A 19845-nucleotide genomic window follows, 5' to 3' on the forward strand; every position below is an offset into this window, starting at 1 on the left:
TTAATCTATGTTTAACTCAGATTTTGCCCTTTTTCTTACTGCCTGTGAATTATTTTTTTTGCCAGTTAGCCAAGCTACAAATTTCCCACTGATTTGTTCAATGTAGTCTTCAATTTGACACATCATACTTATCTAGGCAATTGCAATAGGTGCCCTAAAACAATATTCATACAGAAACCCTGAGTTTGGTATTACATAACTTGATAGTTGAGTAATTTCCACCCTTTTTGGTTTCATTATAAGTGTTAACAGTCATATAATTTGTAGCAATTGCATTACATCTCCTTATTTATAATAGCATAAGCCATTTATGTAGAAACAACGTGGTGTCCTCAGGAATATTATCTTTTCAGGTAAGAAGTAAGCTATTAAATCACACTGAAAATGATCATTGTTGCAAACACTGTTAAGTGTCAAGGAGAATTATTCAACCCACCTGGTATATTGAAGTCAATCACATGGATAATTTGTACCTGTGTCTCTCTCCTTGGAGATACATCAACTTTATTATCAAGGCAAGGAAGACCCTACTTACAGCTTCAAGAGCATCAACACTTAAGGAATACATATTGCAAGTCGTCAGTGTCAAAATATTTCCCAAAGATCTTTGTGATCTTTGCCCATATATGACTTGTTTATATAAATACATGGAAGGGATAACATTATCTCAGTGAGATATATTTAGCTCATGAGATACAACTTGCTCATTACTTCTTTGTTCCTTAATGATGTTTTCTGCTAGTGGGCTACAGTAGACTGTTCTTGATCATTTTGTGACTGAAATGATGTAATTCTATTAAAAGATTATCTAAATGAAGAAAGCTATTTTGGGAACTTCTCACAGACATCTAACCAGGGCCGTCATAGCTCAGTTAGCTTAGCTCTCCATTTTTCAAGATCAAATGTTTTATATTGTTTTATTTAGATTTACAGGAGCTCAACGCAAATCTTCAAGATTTAAATAGCTTCCACAGAGTTAATTTGGTAGCTTCTTTTTTCTCCAAATGACTTATTTTTAAGCTGTGCTCAGATATCTCCAATGGAATAGTATAAAAAGAAAGTCTTTCACAGGAAGTAGGGGGAAGAAGATGGCCTGCAATCGAGAGAGCGCCTTTAGAGGTCCTATTCCCACCTGATGGGACATTTGACACACACATTGGAAGCTGCCTTTTGTACTCACCCGATTTCAAAAATGGTTTCCCATGTGGTGAAAGGGTATGTGGTCTTTTTTCTTTCTTTTGTAAGTCTTCATAATCAGTTTGTTCAGCCATTCTCTGACTTGTGAACAAGACTTTTAAGGCCGCCTAGTCCAACCCATAATGTGTTGCTTATTTTTTTTAAATCCTCATCTCAGATCCAGTCTTGCTTGACATATTTTCAATAACGTTCCTATCAGTTGCCTTAGGAGATTCTTCTCCTGTTGCCTTAAAAGAAACCATGCTAACTAGGCCTTGTTGCTTTATAACAGCTGAGTGTCTCCTATTTGGATGAGAGTGAAAAATAACAGCTACTACACAAGCAGCATCACTCAGCCTGAAAAAAGCAAGGAATTTCTGAACCTATCATTGACCTTTCACTCCTGACCCTCCCAGCCGCCATATTAGTGCGCTCCCACCAAAATACCAGCTTGTGTTTACAGTCTGATTTCTCCTGATGGTAAATGGGCGCATACTCACGAGCACTCGCTCTATGTGCACTCAATGGGATCGTGATCTGGAGAGCTGAAAACGTAAACACAAGCTGGTATTATGGTGTAACTAGCGGTTTATGGAGCTTTGTTTGAATATTTAAAAATGGGCACAGTGGGCAGAACAAAAGGAGGCGAAAAGCTGTGCTGCTACGCAGCGGAAACTTGGAAAGCTCCTGACATTCCTTCACAATTCAAGTCTGGAACTGGAGGATGGGGGGGGGGTGAGGAGAGAAAGAGAGAGACGACTCAAATGTGCCTCCACGCTCCCTATTGTCAGTTGCATTGATAGCACCATCTTCTTATGAAACACAGAGTGCTCTTCCTAACACTTGGCTTTCAGTTTTGCATTTTCCCAGCCATCTTACTAGTCTGAAGTTCGCAAGTTGCAAGCATGGAGCGAGATCGTCGCCACCATCTCGTAGAACTCGTTTCTGAACATGACATGGATCTGGCAGCAACATTAGACCACTATGCGCACTTCATCAGCATAGGCCCTTGTGAAATAACAATGGTAGTTGGTGCTGGTAAAGTATTCCAACAATTGGAAGCCAAGGAGAAGTCTTGTTATTTGTAACTACCATGGCTCGGAACCTAGACTTGGACACTTCTGCATCAGAGGAGGAGCTATGAGACATCAAGGGTCATGGGAATGTGTGAGATCCCTTCTTTGGACCATCTCAGGAAGTAGCCACCAACATGAAGATTTCCATGGATGAAGAACAGGGAGAACATGTTTCCTTGATACTGTGCTCCAAGGTGATGTTTCTTTACCAATATCATCAGCTGCCAATGTCTCCTTCCCGTAAGCTTGGTAGCCCCGTCCATCTTGGCCAAGCATAATAGCAAACTGATTTTTATACCCACCTGCTACAAGTTCCAACATGGCTTACCATGTAGAGCAAAGATCTAGTGTTTTATTATGTTGTGTAGATCACTGGGCACTCAGCTGAACAATTCTACTTATGACAAAAACTTTTAAGTTCATACCATCCAGTCAACTTTTAAAGTAATCTAGTCTAGAGTGTGATATTGCAGTTAAAATATCCTTCTAGAATTGGAGAAGCTGATATTTAAATCCTCACTCAGTCATGAAGTGAGCTCAGAGCAGTCACTTTCTCTCCATCTAATCTACCTCACTAGATTGCTGGAAAGATAAAATGAAGAAAGGAAACTTCAGCACCTTAGAAGAAAAGTCAGGTATAAATGTAATAAATATATGCATGCTGTGTTTTAATCCTATGCAGTTTATGAGAACATGCAACATAAACTGAATGTGGCTGCTTTAGAGAGGCAGTATTCTGTTCCAATGTGGCTTGGAAGCAGTAAGACAGAGTCTTTTGGGGAAGGTTGTATCCAGCAAAGCCAGGTCAAGGCAAGGCAAGAGCAAGTCACACCACAATAAAGGCAGATATCAGGACCATGGATAGTTCCTACTTGCTGAGCTATAGAGAGATGTTGTCTCAGCAGTAGCTCAAGAAACCTTACATTGACTGATAATGGCTTTTTAGTAGCAGGCTCCACCACCATGGAGGATCCGGCTCTGGTTTTTAAAGCACCCTTGCCTGATTCTGCATCTGTTGAATTCTTTGGGGTCAGGGAAATGGAGGTGCTGTTAGGCACTTGTCTGAGGTCAATGATATGGTTAGCCGCCCCCCACCCCCAGTAGTGAGGGCATAGGATAAGATACCAAGGGTTGTCCCCTGGCTAGTGCAACCTGTACCTTGTCCTCCTTTGAGTCTTCCTCAAGGTACTATGGGCCCCCACAACAGACAGGACTTAATATGCACAACTGCTCTGGTCTGAAGTCCTGGAGATTTGCTGCCAGACAACGTAGACAATACTGTGTGCGATGAACCAATGGTTTGATCTGGTATCCAGTTTACATGCTCTTTGATCTAGAAGCTACTGGTTAGTCCTAGTTTTAGCCTTATTTCCAGTTCAAACAGTCATGCTATCATTACACATTCCTTACTGCTGCTGGTCTGCAATACTTTACAATGCATCTACAGCTGGAATGATAGGCACTCCATAATGTTACCCATCTATCATAAGCAGATCAAAACTATTACTTATTTTAATAATAACAATAACAATAAGAACAACAATACTAATACAACCAGCAACACTTTCCATATTAACTACTATTGCTTAATAAGAGGCAACAAATAAAACAATCAGTTAAAATGTAAAGGATAAACAAGGATGATTAGGCCTAATTATCACTGAGGTCTGGGCTCTCCTGCTTCACATTGCAACTTTGGACTTAAATGAGTGAAAACTCATTTTAAAAAATCCATTGTGCACCATTCTTGACACCATTGATTGATTGATTGATTGATTGATTGATTGATTGAAGGTATTTACATATCACTTTTTATGTGAACATCTCAAAGCAGTATATATGTTAATATTTTGTTCATCTATTTTATTTGATGATTTATATACCCTCAGTTTCTATAAGCCACAAGGAGGTTTACAACAAGGCAAACAGATAAAAATACGTCAAAAATTACAATTACCAGCAGCAGCTGCAGTCAGATCCCTCCTCCTTGAAACACCCACCAAAAAAGATGTGTCTTAATTACTCACTTAAAACCTCAAAGGAATGGGCCCAGGCACCCCTCAGTAGCAATAAGCTTTAAACAATAAGTATTAAAAATGATATAATAAAATCAGGACTAAAGTAAAATGGCCTCCCAAAATTCTCTACTTTCTTTGTGTGTTCTAGCATGGGGGGGGGGTGATATTCTGATCAATATTCTTGGATGGGAGAAGTGAAACTCCTCAACCAGTTTTTCCCCCTTTAAGAAAACACTCTTCTGAGGAAAATTCTGACACGCTTTATGTTAACTGAAACTCTATTGGTTGCTTGTATTGGTCAATGATGGATGCAATGAGCTAAGAGGGGAAGATGGGAAGAAGCAGAGCTCAACCCCATTGATAATAAATATTAAAATAATATGAAAGAATGCTAAAGCTGGATCCACAGCTTTGGCCACAATTAATGGAAGGTTTTGAAAACCTGGGAAGGCCATTTCACTGAATATTCCGAAGGGAAAAATGAAATTCTCCAGCTGCTCATGAATAGCTTATAGCAGCAGGAGGAGAAATGTACAAAAAATGGCCAGAAAGTTATTTTTTGGACGGGCGGGCGGGCGGGCGGGCGGGGTGGTGGTGTCAGCTTTAAACGAAAAAGAAAAAAACAAGTTATGGAGGGGGGGGGCAAAACCACTTTTGTAAGACTGATCTCCCCTTCCCTCAGAGCAAGATGGAGGGGGAGGGGAAGCTCATTTGGAACTCTAAAAACTAGATGATGGGCAACTTCCCATAATATTTTGTCTTACTTATGCATTAAGTGTGTGGGTGGCCAGGTGGGTGGGTTTTAGATTACTTTTTAGGCAAAGTTTCCTCTCAAAGCAGTTTAGAACTACACAGAAATATAAAATCCAACAGTAAATGCAGTTAAAAATACCCCATTCTGTCCCAGGAATAGACAAGCCAGCATGCCATCAAAATAACATGTTTAGCATCCGATGAACTAGATTAGCCTCCAAAAGCCATGATGAAATTATGAAATTAAAAGCCATGATGAAATTATGAGTTAGCAGGGGACGGAGTTCATCTGATCTCACTTGGAATTGGATTCCATAACCGGAGAGACCTTGCTGAAAAGGCTCTATTTTATATGTCCACCATAATAATCTTTTTAATAGGGGGAACATCTCAATTAGATCTTTAGGTACAGGCAGATTGTTCTGAGTCAGGGCAGTTCTAGAGGTAAACAGATCTAAAATCATTTAGGACTTAAAAGTAATAGCCAACACTTCTGACTGGGCCCAGGAATGCACTGACAACCAGTGCAAATGGTACAATATTGCTGCAATATGTTCTGACTACCCGGATCCAGCCAATAGCTTGGCAGCCAGTTGCACCAGCCCCAAGCAGAGGACATTACAGTAGCACAGCATGGAGGTCACTAGTTAGTAAATGACTGTAGCAAGGTCTATTCTCTCCGGATAAGGCTGCAGCTGGCATACCAAAGCTACGAAAGTACTAGAAAAGGTACTGCAGGTGCTACAGTATCTGGTCACATGCAGGTTATCTGTCCCAAAACCTGGGATCCTAGCCAAACTTTAATTTCTCAAAAACGAGAAATGGCCATAGCATAATCCTAGGTGTGTAACCTGATATTGGTAGTGCCTGGGGAGGGGGTTGTTTCCTTTTTCAGCCTGCAATCACCATTTTGGAACTGAGTCCACAAGCTGACTCCATCATACGACTTCCTAATTAATGTGCCTTGGGGGGGGGAACCAACCCCTTGTTTCCTTGCCCCCTTTTCTGTTTAACATCTTAGCTGTTGAAGAGTTCTGGTGAACTCCAATGTTTTTGTGACATTGTTATTACTCCCAATAAAGGTACTTCCCAACGGTAGATCTTGGAGTGTTTCTTCCCTTTATAGAGCCCAGAAATACCAGACTCATCAACATCCCTAGTGATCACTTGCTTCTCGTCAATGTACCACAAAGCTACTGGCACACTAGAATGCAGCATGAAATGCTCAAGAGCTTCCTGATAAAGGGACACATCTTGAATGAAGCCATTAAGCCCTTTAGGGGCACACTGAACATAAAGACCATGAACCATTTCCACAGTGGGCTTTTTTGTTGTTGTTGCCCTATTGCTCCAAAAAGGCTAAAAACATGGGCTTAGTCTGAATTACAGGAACTCTATGATCCGATAATTATGTGATATAGAGGATGTTGATATATGCAAAGCTGTCTGCAGGCAGCTTGAAAATTGAATACTGCATCCTCAATACAAGGCCGTATTTCTAAATCATTTGCGCTGGATTACTTACAGGCGAGTGCTTTCAAGATCTTGCCCTCTCAACACTCAGATTGTGTGTAACTTTCCTGTTTTCATTGCCTCCCCTCCCACCCTCTTTGCAGCATAACTTATTATTATTATTTATGACATGTTCAATGGTTTCTACAGACTGCACAAGTGTAACTGCCGTTATAAGGTAGAACATACTGCCTCTTCGTAATACATTATTCTATGTACAAACCCTTACAAAGACAGCTTGTGAGCGTTTCACAAATTATAATAATGGAACCACCTACATGTATAGCAGTGCTGACAGTTCTGGATCATCTTATTTTCACCTGCGGTAAGTTCACACTCAGCCGGAAAACTAAATTATACAATGAACAGCTCTGCTACAGGAATATGCATGGTTTTATCTTCCACTAACGTTCTGAGAATATATAGATATGCGTGCAGCTTCGTACAAACATTGAATAGCAACAGCTTTTTCAGATGCTTTTAATCCAGATGAATTTCAAGGTGCATATAATAAATGCAACAGAAGCATGTTAGCATGAAGCAGCAAAGCAATCAAGAGGGCTTTGAACGACTTGAACGACTAACAAGCTTAGGGTGAACCTTTGTAGGCAATCACTTGTTTTCCATCACACGTGAATGGCTCAGCCTAAATATACTGAAATCCATATTGTTATGGTCCTTAAACAATTCTGTAGTATCGACACTGGTTGATACAGGCTTGCATTCCCTGCAGATTCTTTTCTACATTTGGCGTACTCATTAATGTCAGGGATAATTGATAATACTAGGAGCAGGTTGATAGCTTAGCTAGTTTCCAGTTGTGTCCCCATTGCTCTCCCAAGCCACAAGGGACAGAACAAGTGCTTTTCTTCTTCTTCCTCAGGGGGTACTCAAGGGTATGCAGAACCAACACCTCCTTTAAAAAAAGAGAAAAGTGTGGCACTTACTGTAACAAGGGTACCAGTACCTATTTTTCTATTTAAAAAGCACTGGACAGAACTATTATGTAAGCCGATACAGGCAACAGTTTTGAAGGTGATATGGTAAATTATTGCCTGTGGGATGTGCTGCTGTGACTACTGTGGAAGTGCCTTGGAAGGAGTGGGAAGATCAGAAGGAGGGATGGGAAAAGCTCAAAGAGCTAGAACCAGACGACTCCTAGAGGGTTTGAGCAGGTGTTGTCAGAGCCCCAGGAGACAGGAGGAGGAGGTCAGTGGGCAAGGGAGCAAGGAGACGGGTCCTGGAGAGGGCCAATCCTCCAACATTTCTCCGATGAAAATAGGGACGTCCCATTCCATAGTGATAATTTTACTACTGTATTTATACCCCACACATCTTATTGAGTTGCTCCAGCACTCTGGGCAGCTTCCAACATATATAAAAACATCCAACATTATAAAAATGGTGCTGTTTGTAAAGAAGACATACTGGGTGGCTAAAAGAATGGTTTACATCTAGCAAAGATTTTAAGTGGATTTTAAGAAAAAACGAAATGGGGACAACAGGAGGAAATAGACATATGTTTGTAACGGAAGCGGGAAACCTGGTGTTTTTTTAAAAAAGGTATTAAATTATAATAATTTGGTTTAATTTGTAACAATTCAGAAAATCAATAAAAAAATTGCAACAACAACAAAAAACACATTAAACATTTTTTAAAAAACAACCTTCCCTATACAGGATTGCCTTCAGGCAGCTCACATTTCTCCAATGAAAATAGGGACATCCTAAGGAAAAGCGGGACATTCCTAATCCACTCATAGAGGGCCAAATAGCTTGCCGAGTCCCAGGACTCCAAGTACCCTGTTTGTTTGTTTAGAGGCCCGTAACTAAAGTGAGAGAACCGCACTTGACCCTGATTAAAATAAGTTAGAAAATAAGAGAGAGTGCGGTATGGCTCCTCTTCATCACATATGCAGCCCAACAAGACAACGACAAGAATCCACCAACAGCATATGAATCAATATGGCTAACCTGATTCGAAAACACCCACCCACCCCACTCACACACGAAAACAAAGTTCAACATAGCCAATCACAAACAAGCAACCGCACCCTAGGCCAACCACAATTTCTCTCACCACCAATGGAACACAAGCGAATAGCAAAGAGAACCTGCACAAATGATGCTGACACAAAAACCCACACATACATTAAGAAAATAGAAATATTGCCTCCCCCACCCACCATGGCCCCCTCCACCTCTTCCCCACCTGTTTTCTTCCTAATGTAACCCTAATGTCTCAACAAATGAAACTGACCTATGGAAAATGTAACTTCAAAAAAGAGACACTGCACATACCTTTGTAAACCAAGAAAACTTTAATAAAACATTTAAAATAAAATAAAATAAGAGAGAGTGGTAAATTGCATAAAGATTGCCTTGCTGGATCAGATTTAGAATGTTTTTGTCTTCCTTTCAAGAGCAATGAGCAAAACGCCTCACAAAAAAAGTGTCAAAGCCACAACCATTCCATTTGTCTCCAACATTGCAATAATATTCAGCGATAAATTAACTTAATCCTTTGTCTTGGCTAATATTTATTTAGCTGCTACTTTTTATCCCAGCTTTCCTCCACAGAATGCTTCCTCAGGGCAGCCTTCATGCCCCATCATCATTTTGTCCTTGCAACAACCCTGTGCGGAAGGTTAGAGGCTCTCAGCCCAAGGTCAGTCAGCAAGCTTCACAGCAGAGCAAGCGGGTTAATTCTGGCCTCTCTGGTCTGCAGCAGCAGCAAAACTGTTACTCTTGATAAATCTGTCATCTGTGAGTTGGTATCAACAGTGCCACCTGACAAAAGAAACTCTGGTGAAGCACTGAACAACTTGTGACCCACAAATCTGAACTCAGTCCAGCCTGGCAAGGTACGGTGCTTGCCAAACACATGTTTGTAGGCAGGGAAAATGAGGAGAACTATATCAAGCCCCTGGTGGGCCACCCCATGTCTCTGGTGACCTATTTTCAGCTTGGTGGAACACATATAGGAGCAGATAAATTCACGGGGGAGAAGGCTGTCAGTGGCCAGCACCTAACAGTCACGACAGCTATGTAATCTGTACGCCTCTGAATAACAGATTCTGGAGAACACAAGTGTGGAGTGTGCTGTTGTGCTCATGTTTTCTCATAGGCATCTGGTTGGCCCCTATAGGGATGTAAAATTGGACGAGATGGGTATTTGTCCTGATCCAGCTGGGTTTTTCTTTGGTTCCAGTTACAGATAGGTAGCCATGTTGGTCTGCCATAGTCAAAATAAAAAAATTCCTTCCAGTAGCACCTTAAAGACCAACTAAGTTAGTTCTTGGTATGAGCTTTCGTGTGCATGCACATGAGGTATCTGAAGAAGTGTGCATGCACACGAAAGCTCATACCAAGAACTAACTTAGTTGGTCTTTAAGGTGCTACTGGAAGGTTTTTCTTTGGTATGTGTAACCTTACACAAGGTCTGACTATTTGTTCATCTAGCTCAGGGGTCAGCAAACCTTTTCAGCAGGGGGCTGGTCCACTGTCCCTCAGACCTTGTGGGGGGCCAGATTATATTTTTTGGGGGAAATGAACAAATTCCTATGCCCCACAAATAACCCAGAGATGCATTTTAAATAAAAGGACACATTCTACTCATGTAAAAACATGCTGATTCCCGGGCCGTCTGTGGGCCGGATTTAGAAGGCAATTGGGCCAGATCCGGTCCCCGGGCCTTAGTTTGCCTACCCATGATGTAGCTGACAGTTCATTTCTGTACCCAATTCAAGGTAGTCATGTTGGTATTTGCAGCCCTGAGCTACTTAGGCCCAAATATCTGAGAGACCACCTCCTTCCCAACAGACCCTCCCAAGTGTTAAGATCAGCAGAGGGTGCCCTCTTGGTGGTTCCCTGACCTTTAGCACCTGAGATGCGAGTTTTCAGGATCCAATTTATTCTTGCGAAAGAAATATGTTTTCAATTCTGCATTTAAAGTTGTTGCAAGCTGCCCTGAGACCTACTGGTGAAGAGGGGTAATAAATCTGACTGATGTTCAGGGTCTTGGGTAGAATAGGGACTTTCTCTCCCATCTGACCCTTTTAACTTGAGAACTGGCAAAGACTGAGTCTGAGGGAGCCTTCTGAATGCCAGACATGTGCTCTTGTCCCTCTCCTATGGAAACACATCCCCTTAGAAGAACAAAAGCGTACAATTGCTATTATTCCAGCAAAACAAAACAAGTGGCGAGCCCTATTCCGTTTGCAAAAGTAATATCACTTGGGTCACTCAGATATGAGCAGCTTATCTAATTTGAAAGTGGCGGTGGAAATATTCACGGTAGGCATACTCCTGAGTGGAACAAAGAAAGTGTGAAGCAAAATAAACAAAATATTCATAGGGAAAAAGGAAATCGTGGGGCAGAGTTGAAATAAGTGATAAATTCAAATGGAAAGGTCTAAACATTGTTTTGCACGGTGCCTAGGCAAAAAGTCTAGGCAAATATTGCCAGCAAACGGTACCCAAGTTTTCCACAATAATGAAAGGAATGTGGCTATCTGAGAGAGAAGCACCCTTCCTTCTCACTTTCTCATCCTCCCACCGGCTTCTTTCCCAGACCTCAATATGGGGAGGCCTAATTCACAGATGCTACCACCACCCACCTGGGTGGCCCCCAGGAGGAAGTTGCGGCCCATGGGACGCCATTTGTGCGCAGTGGCTCCCCGTGCAGTTTCAATGCAGTTTCATCGCACCACCATAAATCAGGGCGTTGTGGAAAGTGTCGTGAACATGTAGGGAGCCACTTCACACAAAACAGAGCAGGCTCGTTGTGCATGTGTGTTTTTTAGGTGGCCACCCCTATGGGTGGCTGGATGTGTGAATCGGTTTAGGTAAGTATGGCAGCAATGGGGAAAGGCAGCAAAAGTACATATGGCATCTTTGAATCATAAGAACATTTGAACAACTTGGTTGGATTAGAACAAAGCGCCATTTCATCTGGAATTCTGTTCCCATAGTGGCCAACCAAACGCCCAGGGGATGACCATCACTGCTGTCTATATAGAGCAAAATTCATAGTTCAGCTATGCACTATGTACTGTGATGAAACCATTCTTTTTGTCTGTCCTGCATGTTCTAATGTTCAGGTATGTTGGACAGCCTCAGACTCTAGAAAAACCTCTTTTTAAATACTTTCTCCATACTATGCATCCCCCTCCAACTCATGTTCGCCTTTTTTCTAATATGAAGACATAATCTTTCTCCATGGGAAAGTTGCTCCAACTTCAGGATCATTTCAATCACTCTTTTCTACACCCCCCCCCCCAGTTTCATGGCCAGTGGAGTAGAGTGGGAGGAGGGCCACGAGGGTGGTAGCCCCTTGCCACAAAATTGTTAGGGGCACAAAATTTCAACACCTGGTGCTGTCTCAATACAGCTGCTGGCTTGAGTCACTGGGCTCCATTGAAAATGGCTTCTCCATGAGAACTGGGAAGTGACAATGGTGCAACTCTTCATTTCTTATCTCTGTGGCTATGATATCCTGGGTGCTGTAGACACTGTTAGGCAGTTGAATGCTCGTGCCTACTCTGTCCATCTCCCTATTGGGAGCATCTACCGCTTCATTGGGATGAGATGGAAAAAAGAGATGGAACTGGGCATCATCAAGATTATGGGGTGATAGATGTACTGGTAACTCTCTCACCTGGCCTGGTGGCACAGCATATAAACTATCTTAGAGTCTTCTGCCAAGCTCACAGTTTGAGAGGTCTGCCAATAGCAATTTACTAAACAACTTTTAAGACCAGCATCTTGAGCATCCATATGTACTTCAAGGAACATGTTTCTGCCATAATTCAAGGTGCTGGTTTTAACCTCTAAAGCTCTACCTGCCTTGAGGCCTGAGTAACTGAAGGGCCACTTTCTCCCATTCAAACCTGCTCAGCTACTATCACCCTAATAGACCCTTTCCCAAGTGTCCCATATTTCCACCTGTCTTCTGCTCCTATATCTTTCACTGACTTGCCTTGTGACCAGTTCCCTTCCAGTTTATCAACAGCACCAAATTGTCTGGGATTATTTTGAAGGCTCTAGCTGTGATATTTATTCACAGGCTGCTTTCTGAGGGAAGCTTCATCTTAAAGCTTAGTACTGCACGAAGCATTAGTTTTCATGCAATTAATGGTCTTGTAAATGACACAGATGGTCTGCTTAACAATCATTTGCATACTGTTACTTATTTTATGCTCCAACCAATGGAAAAAAATATTCTATCAATGACTGCAAAATCAGCATCTGAAGCTGATCATAGGACCTTTTATAATTACCCTTTAATTTTATCTAGTTTTGGAGTAACAGTAACTCTTCTAACCTACCTCAGAGAGGTAGCCCCATTTGCCTCTTCCGGTGTCTTTAAAGTCTAACAAATTTATTGTGGCATAAGAAAAATACTTAAGCTGCAATAAGTGTTAAATTTCCAAAAGGCTTCCTATTGGGTTTTTATGCTGTGACATAATAGGTTTGCTGCAATGAAATTCCTAAGCTTTGTCTAAGTGACACATGACAAATTTGAAATGCTATTCTTTCCAGGCAGGCAAAAAGACCCATAAGAATGGTTCTGCTATGTCAAAAATAAGCAACAAAGCCTTGTAAAAAATGGGGAATGGTATCATTAGGAATAGCTGTTATTGCATGAAGCAGTAACGTCAAGCTAGCATGTGTGCAATGAACTTGCCAATGGGGTTCACATTCCTAATGTTCATCACTAGACAACAGCATCAAGAGATGACTTGTATGTGTGAAACACAAACAGAACTTTAACTCAAAATCTCCGTACTTTCCAATGGTGACATCCACATGCTCAGGCAAGAGTCACCAAGTACCAAATAATCAACTGATGACAAATCAAATAATGCCTATGTGAGCTGACTCTGAAAAATAACTAATAAGTCATTCAATAATTAGCAAACATGTACAAGAATGCAGCATTCTTGAGTATAATAAGTGGTAGCTAGCATGTCAAAACTGTCTTCTATTACATTGAGAAGATCACATGGTATAAGATCCCTGAAGACCCTCTGAAGATCTTATTAAATAATTTGCATAGAGCAGTTGAAGAGATTAATTTGAATATGGTAAGTAATTTACTATTTATAGCTTACTATAGTTTATTATAGGGGGAAGCCTTTTTCCTCTCACATAAGGTTAATAATAATAATAATAATAATAAATTATATCCCGCCCATCTGGCTGGGTTTCCCCAGCCACTCTGGGCAACTCCCAACAGAATATTAAAAACACAATAAAGCATCAAACATTTAAAATTTCCATAAACAGGGCTGCCTTCAGGTGTCTTCCGAAAGTCAGATAGTTCTTTATTTCCTTGACATCTGATGGGAGGGCATTCCACAGGGCGGGCGCGACTACTGAGAAGGCCCTCTGCCTGGTTCATAGAATTTAGGACACCCTAATATATAAACACATATATTATATACAAATATGGAGCTAGTTTCAAATGAAACACATGCTTATTTATGGATGAACACAGTTTGTATTGTTTTGGAATGATAACTTCTAGGATGAGATCAAATTATATACATTCCGCATACCCAGCCAAACTGTTTAGGACTTTAAAAGTAATCACCAGCATTTTGAATTATAGTAGTAGCGCACATCTTCTCTGTACCATCTGGAAAACTTTGCAAAAGTTCAAAGTGCCATTTCCTCACCCTTGAGAATGGCAGATGGCATGTAACACCAGGATATAAACTTTTGGTGTGATCATCTGCATATCGTGGTTGTAAACAATAGAAAAATTATTCCCAGAGAAAGTTGTCTGCTGTTCTTAATAGAGACAAGACGTGTTTTAAGATGAGTATTGGATTTATTGTGGGATGGGTACTACTCAAGTGTGCCATTTCTGGCAGGATCCACACAATGCCATTGGCATCAAAAGCTCACCCCATATTTACCCCCATTTCGGCATTCTGTGGGGAAGTGGTGGCCACCCAAAAAAAGGTGTGGTGTTGAGGTTTTACAGTGCCCCACATGAACTTGGTGCAGACCTCAGAACATGCTCTGCCATGCACATTGCATAAGCACATGGCTGGTGCACAGGGGATCCCAACAGACAAATTAGTGTGGGAAGCAGGTAGAAACATACTAGCCAGCTTTTCAAGGCAATGTTCAACAATCAAATACTGAAGTAATGCATCATTGGGTTTCAAATATAGGGTGCAAACATTTGGAGAATATTACAAATGCATTTGGGCCACATCTGGAAAATATTTGATCCCAAAAATTCACACACACCCCCAAAAAAAACAGATTTTGGGGGAGTAAACGTGATTCAGCCTGTGACACTTTGAAAATCCCAATTGTTTTTGAAAAATAAACCTCAGGATTGAAAACTACAGAGCATAGCCCATTCCCCTCAAGATAACTGAAGAGCACATTTCTACTTCAGTCCCCAGTATATTCCAACTCAAAGAGCTGCAACTGGCTTCCTACCCTATTCTTGCTATGTTAGTCCATATGTACCCTAATAAGAGGCTGGGAAGGATTCAAAGGTATACTGCCAGTGTGAAGTGTAAGTATGAAGAATCAACAATTGAGTTTAGTTTTCACCAGTCTTGTGGGGAGAGCATGATACAAGAAGTCTGAATAGTACATTGGTTTTCCAAATGAGGCATTAGTAAGCCTGTTGTTGCTCACTGTTACTCTCTTCCTTCCAGTGCCATATGCAAGAATCGCTTTGATTTGATTGTCATTTATAACTTCCATCTAATTAGTCTATCTGCCTTCTCACAATTCAGACTCACGTCACCAAGCTTTATTTTGTAGCTGCAACATTTCTTGTGTTTCAGAAGTGTGTTTTGGAAACACGCACCAGTGACGCCCTTGCATGGACCAAATTGTTCTTAGAACATTTGAGCATATCTTCCCAGTCATTCTCAGTTCTATATTAGTAGATAACAAACAATAAATGGAAGCATCCTTGCATATGACAGTGTGAAGGATTTCAACCTTCCCAATTCCAATTCCATTTTCTCCAGTGTTCTACAAACTTCGCCTTCAGTCAGATAGATGCAGAAGGCTTGATTTGATTCATCTTTACGGAGCTTGATTCACTTCTCACATCATATAAAATGTGATACACATGAATATTGTCCTGGTTTTCATTTCCTGTCACCAATGGGGAAGAGAGAGGGGAAATCAACTGCAGAGAGGTATTGTTGGTCTTGTAGGCCATATCTCTTCCTTTAGTCATGGTCATTTAGAAGCAACCCCACCCCAAAACATGCCTTGCCCCTTCTCAATTTTCTTAAAAATGAAAGTACTTCTGTGCATGTACGGATCACCTCCCTTACTACTGAACAAACTGAAGACTTTCCCCACGCACACACAATTAAGGTGAAATACAGTAGTACCTTGGGTTAAGAACTTAATTCGTTCTGGAGGTCCGTTCTTAATCTGAAACTATTCTTAACCTGAAGCACCACTTTAGCTAATGGAGCCTCCCGCCGCTGCCATGCCGCTGCTGTGCGATTTCTGTTCTCATCTTGAAGCAAAGTTCTTAACCTGAGGTACTATTTCTGGGTTAGCGTAGTCTGTAACCTGAAGCGTCTGTAACCTGAAGTGTCTGTAACCCGAGGTACCACTGTACTTCTTTCAGGGGCACACAATGGGAACATAAAAGCAAAAGGAGATCCCTGTTGGATCAGCCCAGTGGTCCATTCAGAAGTATATTGTATCCAGCAGTGGAGGTAGAACATAGCCATGATGGTTAGAAGCCACTGATTCTCCTATCCTCCAACGGTCTGCTTCCTGATTCCTCGTTTTTGAAACACCATCCACACAACCCTGAGAACAGCCTGAAAAATCCTCTGGAACTTTCAGACCTTCTGGCATACGATGTTTCTCCCATACTACTGCTGGGTCAACATGATGTAGTCATTAAAGTGTTGACACCTCAATGTTTTGTAACCAGTCTACTTGCGTGATGAACCAAGCACGTGGATAGTGCTCAAGCCACATAGTTCCCCCCTCCCACCTTAACAAACTCTTGTTTGTAGAAATCCAATCAGGCAGGGGGAAAACAGGAGATTTTTCAAGCCCCTGCAGGAGTTTGCCACATATGACCTACCTTTGACTTGGTGAGTGACAAAGGGATGTTCATACACTCCCTCCCAAAAGCATGGATGGGGAAGCAAGGCTGCCCTCATCTCTGATGTGGCACACCATTGATCCCACTCCCAACCTCCATGCATTCTGTGCTATGTCAGAAAGCGATGGCCATGTACATATGGCTTAGTATGCGTATAGACTCTCCAGTTCAATGGGAATCACAGTGGATTTGGGTTCCTGCTTGTGTAGTCTATACACATATATAGTCCTAGGTTGTGAAAGCCTATTGTAATTACAGTGGTACCTCGGGTTAAGTACTTAATTCATTCCAGAGGTCCGTTCTTGACCTGAAACTGTTCTTAACCTGAAGCACCACTTTAACTAATGGGGCCTCCTGCTGCTGCCGCGCCACCGGAGCACGATTTCTGTTCTCATCCTGAAGCGAAGTTCTTAACCTGAAGCACTATTTCTGGGTTAGCGGAGTCTGTAACCTGAAGCGTATGTAACCCAAGGTACCACTGTAGTCTACTTCACTATATTGGAGTGCACATATATTATAACGACAGAATCGTGTTGGGATAATTTTTATAACCATCTGAATACATGGATGTCTATGTTTATGGATGTTACTACCATCCCTGTGTTCGATTTGTGAAGATTTATTATACAGGTGGCAATTTTGGGTGCTTCCAGTTGATGCTGACACGCAGGTCCTTTTGAACCCAGAAGAGGGCAGAACAGGGAGTAATGGGGGTGAGGGGTAATGGGGCGGAGCAGGTGGAGTGAGCTTATGCGCACTCTGCCAATGCACATGGGGGCCAGGGACAAAAACCCCATGCGAAATGGTTGCCGCCTATAATCGCATGACAAGGCTGAGAAGCTATTCAACCCCCCCTTTTTTTGAAATGACATTTTGTTTTTGACAAGAGTCACAAAGGGTGTTTTTAGCCACAAGACTTAGCACATTTCCAGATGACCTGTTTATTGAGTATTGATCCTGATTTCCTTACAGGGGATTAGATGGCATTGGCTATTTAATGAGCATTTACTCTGATTTGTTTGATGACGTTGCACCAAAGCAAGGGTTCCCCCACACTTCCCAGTGCATTTCATCATTCACCTTCCTGACTGCAAAAAGTCCAGAGGTTTTGTTGCGCAACACTTCCCAGTCAGCTATAATTGCGCAAGCTGCATTTGCTTTTATCGCGTTCACCGTTAATATTGAGAAACCAACAACTACCATGAGACTTCAGCCTAGAAGACATGCTTAGCCTCATCAGTGAAACTTCCCTTGGTCCTTCCCCCATTAACACTTCATGGGTCTTTCTGTTTTTAGAGACGTAAGTCAGACACGAAAAATAATTATGTGGCACCTTTACAATGAAAACTAACCAATAATTGCAGAAATGGGGTAGATGTATTTTAGACACTTCCAGATTGCCACTTATTATGAGGAGCAATCAAGAACCTCACCTCCCCATGGTCTCATCCAGCATGTCAAATATATGTCATGCCGGATGCGACCATAGTAGAATGAGGCCCCTCGTAATAAATGATGATTTGGAAGTGTTTAACAACATATGGTCTCTTTTCCTTGACATATATGATTAAGAATATATATATTTAACATCAAAATATAAAATACCATCTGTCAGAAGTAACAACTTGGATATTGGTTTTACATATGCAATTAATTCACTGTACTTCCTAATGTAAATATTTCTCTTGTTTCCCCTCTTTTCTTGTTCTGAATAGATATTTATATTATGATATTACGATATTCGTATCGTTCATGAGAAAACAATACGATGACTTGATATATCATTAAGAATAACAGTGAAAGTCTGTTGTCACTTTATATTCTAAAATGCCAGTACTGGATCTACAGGTTTAGCAAAGCTAAATTCAAATCAGCATCAGGGGAGATGTAGCATTTTTGCTTCCAAGGACCCCACCACTGTGCATTTTTCTGAGGTGTATTCTGCAACATGTCACTGATGTGGCACTTGTGTATGAGTGGTGGTTTAGACGGAACCATCCACACACCATTCCCCTTTACTACTTATTCAGTGAAGCTCTCCCAATGTAATCCCAATATTGTCATTTGGAGAGGCGCTTGTGCCACAGTTGTCAACCTTTCCTTTTTTTTGCGAGAAATTCCCTTATTCCAGTGCCGTTTCCCGCTGCTTCCCGCTGCTATCCCAGATTGTTAGATATCCCGTAGACTGTCCCTGGGACAGGTGAGGCTGCTGATCCCTTATTTTCGAGGCTACTGATCCCTTATTTTCAAATCTGAAAGTTGACAGCTATGGCTTGTGCACCACAGCACAGGAAAAGCGTGACAATATACCCACCCTCCCCAAAACATTTGTGGCATAAAAAGTAACAGAATTTCAGCAAGAGGTTACAGAGCATATACTAACTGGAAATGAAGCAGGGGCTGTCAATCCTGAAACTTCTGCAGGAACAAACGGTATTGAAAGTTGAATTATGAATCATTGCCCTGGCACCATAATCAATGACATAGCATGGGAGAGGAGCCACACAGGTGGTTGCACCCTGCAGACAAAATTGGTAGGGGTGCAAAATTTCAACACCTGGTGCTGCCTCAATACAGGTGTGTGCTTCCGTCACTGGGCTGTGTTGAAAATGGTTTCTCCACGTGAACCTGGAAGTGAACTCTCCAGACAGTGGAGCAACTTTTCTTTTCTTATCTCTGTGGCTGCAATGTTCTGGGTCACATGGATGCCATTAGGCCATTGATTGTGCATGCCTACAATTTGTTTCCCTCCCTCCCACCAGCTCCCTCTGTGCAGCCCCGGGCACTGACAACCCATGCTACACCACTGAACACACCGAACACAAACTGTAATGAATGCCCACTAGAAAGAGATTTTGGAGAGGCCCATGTCGGGTTTGATGACTCATAAAACCAGCAGTAGACGTGTGCTCATGGACTGCAGCTGCCTGTGACTCCAAAAGGCTATTTCAGAGGGTAAGGTGCTTGCTGTAATATAGGGTTGAAGATGATAAACATTTATTTGGCATAATGCTCTTGTTTTCTGTCTACCTGTGACAGCAAAAACTGAGGCTTTCAAGCATGTTGCAGGTCACAGCACACATGGCTTTGTAAGTCATAGTTAAATCTGATTTAGGTTATGCCAAAATTTCTAATGTTCTCCTCCCTCTCGTGGCAAGCATGCAGCAATCCTGTTTTATAGAGATGAGTG

Source organism: Podarcis bocagei (genome assembly GCF_964188305.1).
Source record: "Podarcis bocagei genome assembly, chromosome: 1".
Classification (NCBI taxonomy): Eukaryota; Metazoa; Chordata; class Lepidosauria; order Squamata; family Lacertidae; genus Podarcis; species Podarcis bocagei.